This window comes from Micropterus salmoides, unplaced genomic scaffold (genome assembly GCF_014851395.1).
Source record: "Micropterus salmoides isolate LMB-PRFRI ecotype aquatic unplaced genomic scaffold, ASM1485139v1 Ms_hic_scaffold_2, whole genome shotgun sequence".
In the NCBI taxonomy this organism is placed as follows: Eukaryota; Metazoa; Chordata; class Actinopteri; order Centrarchiformes; family Centrarchidae; genus Micropterus; species Micropterus salmoides.
The window spans coordinates 38,014,069-38,019,377 of NW_024041150.1; the positions used below are offsets into that span (position 1 = coordinate 38,014,069).

At 38.4% G+C, this 5,309-nt stretch overlaps 1 long non-coding RNA gene across 1 annotated transcript; it reads left to right on the top strand.

Annotated features, from left to right (window-relative positions):
• The first annotated feature begins 3,302 nt into the window (after positions 1–3,302).
• Positions 3,303–4,430, top strand: LOC119913051. The gene is made up of 2 exons (XR_005446349.1): positions 3,303–3,489; positions 4,400–4,430. It is a non-coding gene; the product is annotated as an uncharacterized LOC119913051 (long non-coding RNA).
• The last annotated feature ends 879 nt before the right edge of the window (positions 4,431–5,309 follow it).

A 5,309-nucleotide genomic window follows, 5' to 3' on the forward strand; every position in this document is an offset into this window, starting at 1 on the left:
ACTCCTGTTAAACTTTCACAATTCCACAAACAACTTCTTCAGTACTGGAAAATGATATTTACTCACAATTTTTCTCCCCATGGTTCCACCCTATGGAATAACAGGGTCATTAGAATTAATAGGAAATCATTATTTAAGACTGATTGGTATGAGAAGGGCATTGTGTTTGTTGATGACACATTAGACAATAATGGTAAGTTGTTAGAGCATACTGCTTTTCTGAACAAATATACTCTAAACTGCACTCAGAAAGAATATAAAAAGATATGTAAAGCAATACCATTACCATTACTACAGCTAATCCAAAACACATTACTGTATGCAAGAATAAGACCGCTACCAACCTTACCCAATCTTGTAATTAATGAATGTCACATACATGATAAAAAATGTAATAACAAACATATTTGTACTTTTTTTAAATCCAAGCTTTTTCTGATTATAACAGAGGGCTGTGTGTACAGGTTCCAAATATGGATACCTTGTCCATAGATAAACCACATTTCAAATTCATCAAATGGCCCATTTCCCCTAAAATCAAAGAAACTCATTTTAAAAATAATTTACAAAATCTATCCGGTTGCAGACTTTCTTAAAAAAAGGTTCAAATTTGAAGTAGATCCCTGTATATTTTGTGAGGCTGCTGAGGAGACTCTGGAACACATGTTCTTTTCCTGTCCCTTGTCCAAAACCTTTTGGTCTGATTTACATAATTGGCTGTCAATTAAGATTGATAATATTCCATCTTTTAATTTGTCACACATCCTCTTTTATATGGACAATGTAGATCCGCCTTCGTCTGATCTGGTGAATATGATTGTTCTCATGGGTAAATATCATATCCATTGTAGTAAGTGGAAATCTTCTAAGCCTTCCTTATTGTGGTTCATAAATAATTTTAAATTGTTCTTTTCATCACTGAAGAATGTTAAATCTAGTATAATTGCAAGAAAGATGTGTAGAGTTATATCCAGGCAATTATTGTTTTAACAATCTCCCCTTATTGCTGTACCGAAATGAGACCTTATTTTGTTTTCTATAGCCTTTTTACTATCTGGTACCCCCATTCTCCTTTCTGTTTATTCATTTATTTTCATTTATTTCCTGTGTTTGTAAGACTGGTTTTTGATTTGTACCAAGTGATCTAAATTTTGTTCCCCATAGGAGAGTGTTGTATGTTAATGTGTCATAACAATAATAAAAATAAAAAAAACAGTTTGGCCGATAGGGCGCCGCCATGTCGAGTTTTTGCAACCAGGAAGTGCCCGGAAGTGACGATACGGTGGAGCTAACGGCCATGTGTGGAGCTAGCTAGCTTGCTTAGTTAGGTGCATATGTAACTCACGTTAACTGTCATTTTAACAGGGCTGATAATTTTGTCTAGCGAACAACAGTCTTAAAACTATATGTACTCACCAGAGAAAGTGAAAAGCCGACTCTTAATAAGCCTTTTCAACGGCGCTGGTTAAATTTACACAGTGCCGAGGGCACGAGTCGGCTCTAGCCTGATTGACAGGTCGCCATAGTAACGACTTGTCAATCATAGATTATCCCGCCCTGAAACATACTCCAGGGAGAAAAGGGAGGCAGCATCAAAAATACTTACAAAGGAAAATATAGAAGCAGATTTTGTGAAAATTGTTTTATAACACATACATCAATATAGTCCATCACAGTAAGAATGTCCTGTTTCTAGCACGGAGCACAAACAACACCAGTTTATTCCATAAAAGTCAGGAATGGCATGATCAAGCTGAGTACATGCAGAGGACCCAGATCCAGGTGCAGTAGGAAAGAGAGCCAAGAGATGATATGAAGCCAAGAAACAGAGCTATAAAAGGAGGTGAAAGTCGGTCGTTACATGGTTTTTATGTCGACTCTGGTCTCTGTTCTGGTAACAGAATGGGGCTCTATTTTGATCTCTGACACACTCCGCTGGAACTTTTGTGTTCTAATTGGTGTCTGTTTTTGCTGATAATAAAAATGTTGGTAAAAGTTCAAGCTTTCTTATCTGGCCCAAGTCTTGAATTTTTACACGACATTAATGCAACTGTGATAATGTTCTCAAGCACTGGGTTAACAGTTGAAACTTCCTGTTTTCAAGCTGGTCAGCCACATCCCCCAGCAGGTCTGCCAGCAGCCTCCCTCTTGAGGCCATTGTGTGAATTAACTGTCTATATTATACTACAAGGTTAGCTACACAGTAAAGTCAGCAGTAAGTCTGAACTTTTAGAGTGTAAGTTAATATTTAACACTACACCACACTAAGAAATGCAAATCAAGTTCTACACTAAGAAAGAAATAACATCCTATGTTATTCATAATTTTCTCCCATTAATTCACTCTTCATGAGTTTTAAACCTTTTCATTGACTCCTGCAATTCATGAAATTCACTAACATTTACTCACCTTAATATGTAGGGTAACGTGGGGTAAAACTCCCCCTGTGGTAAGACGCCTTCCCACGGTAATTCTAACAAAAAACACAAAATTTCACAATTTTAAGGGGAGCCTTAAGAGAAGTTATGCAATTGTTTAGAGAGAAATTTTTTTTTTAAAATAATTTTTGGTTAAAGTACGAAAATTAGTATGTTTGGGGTGCAAACAGTGGGGGGCATCTTTACATTTGATGAAATTCAAATTAATTTGTCAACTGTAGGTATTTACTTTATATTATGTTACTTTAAACATGGCCATGGGCGTCTTACCCCACTCTACCCTATTCAATATTTAATATCAGTGAATGTCCACAGCAGCAGCGGGTATCCGAGGTGTTTACGTTACCAGGGTAACACACTGCGGAACTGACGTGTGCTTTGATGCCGTTGCTGAATGGAGGGAATGCTGCGTTCAATGCAACTCGGAAACCCAGTTCCGACCGGTCTCGAACGCGGCATAAGTTCCCTTAACCTCACCAAAAGCTAAAGAAACTCATTTTAAAATATTAAATGATATTTAGGCCTGTCCTTGTAATGTTTTTCTGAAACACAGATTTATTGATAAGAATAGGCTAATTGTACTTTCTGTAATGTGGATATGGAAACTTTAGAGCAATCGTTTTTTGCTTGTAATTATCTAAAATCCTTTTGGGTTTCGGTTCATAAATGGATATCTGAAAAGGACTCTCAGGCACCAAGGTTAGAGTTTTGTGATATTAGATTTGGAGTTATATTGAAGGATAAAAAAAGAGACTTAATGTTTACCACACTGTGTCTAGCAACGCAGTCAAACTCCGCCCACTCACCATAGAAACAAAACATAGGCCAACAAAACAAACACGTCATCATCACACGCTATAAGGAGTACAGTGACTCCTTCAGTAGTTCAGCGCCAGCCGAGCTCACTTCAGGAGGTACTTTTGTATATTTGTCTGGCTCTCAGGTGTTTTTATAGTTCACTTTGGAAAGTTCATGGTTGGCTTTACCTGTTTTCCACTCTGGACTTTCGCTGTATGTTTGAGTACGGCAGTGTGGGCGAAGCCTGTTGAAGGTAAGTTCATATGTTTCGTTACCAGAGCTAACAGTTTCTTTCATTCATTCATTCAGTCAAATGTCGAGCGATAATCAGTTAATAATACTAATATTGTTGTTAGGCTATACATTCATGCCAATAAAGCTGACTTGAATGAAGAAAAATAAGTTAAGTATCGACTGTGTCCGTTGTTCTCCTGATAGTTTAGGCTAGTGTTGCCCACATGAACTGAAAAGAATTGTTACAGCCTATTCTTCAGTAACGTTATGGCTTCGCTGTAACTTTAAAACAACCTATAACACTTATGTGATGTGTGGATCAGTTAAAGGCAGGGTAGGCAAGTTGCTTCTAAACACTTTTTGACATATTTGTTGAAACTGTCTTTATTCACCAGTGCATATTAAAAAGTTAGGCGCTCTGAAAAAGAGAGTATGAACCTCTGCTGTCTCTAATCCTCTCAGCGCTGCAGTAAACACAGCCGCTCGTGTCAGTGATTGGCTGGCTGACTGTCACTCTCCCTCGCTGCCATGGCTACCAGCCGTGCAGCTACAGGAGCTGTTTATTATACCATGTTTACACCTATCTTTACACCTTGTATCTAATCTGTTTGTGTAATTATCTCGTGTCTGCAGGCGTTGTTTGACTGTATGTTACTCTTTTACAAATGATGTAGCTGTGTGATTGTAGTTATGAGAAAGACATTTCAACGTTAGTGTACATAAACAAAGATGGCTAAAGGTCCACAAGTATCTGTGTTTCTGGTATACAGTCAGTGATGGTTTGGGCTGCCATGTCATCTGCTGGTGTTGGTCCACTGTGTTTTCTGAGGTCCAAGGTCAACGCAGCCGTCTGCCAGGAAGTTTTAGAGCACTTCATACTTCCTGCTGCTGACCAACTTTATGGAGATGCAGATTTCATTTTCCAACAGGACTTGGCACCTGCACACAGTGCCAAAGCTACCAGTACCTGGTTTAAGGACCATGGTGCCCCTGTTCTTAGTTGGCCTCGCCTGACCTTAACTCTCTAGAAAATCTATGGGGTATTGTGAAGAGGAAGATGCGATACGCCAGACCCAACAATGCAGAAGAGCTGAAGGCCACTATCAGAGCAACCTGGTCTCTCATAACACCTGAGCAGTGCTACAGACTGATCGACTCCATGCCACGCCGCATTGCTGCAGTAAGTCAGGCAAAAGGAGCCCCAAGAAAATACTGAGTGCTGTACATGCTCATACTTTTCATGTTCATACTTTTCAGTTGGCCAACATTTCTAAAAATCCTATTTTTTTGTATTGGTCTTTAGTAAAATTCTAATTTTTGGAGACACTGAATTTGGGATTTTCATTAGTTGTCAGTTTTAATCATCACAATTAAATGAAATAAACATTTGAAATATATCAGTCTGTGTGTAATGAAAGAATATAATATCCAAGTTTCACTTTTTGAATGGAATTACTGAAATAAATCAACTTTTTGATGATATTCTAATTATATGACCAGCACCTGTATAAGATACCTATAATATAGTTTGACATTGTTTGTAGCTAAACCTACTGTGTGAACCTTTTACTGTAACTGGTGTTATGCCATTACTTATTTTACCAGAAGTAAAAAATCCTGTATTTTTTATTTCTACTAACTACTGTATAAGAGACAATGTCAGGTGTTATTTATCAGGTACAGCAAGGTGTACAACAAAAAGTCCAGGAAGTGGAGCTTGTACTCATTGAAGGTGGAGAAGGACTAGTTATATCGCAGACCTCCAGAGGCCCCCTCCTCCTCCTCCTCCTCCTCCTCCTCCTCCTCCTCCTCCTCCTCCTCCTCCTCCTCCTCCAGTTG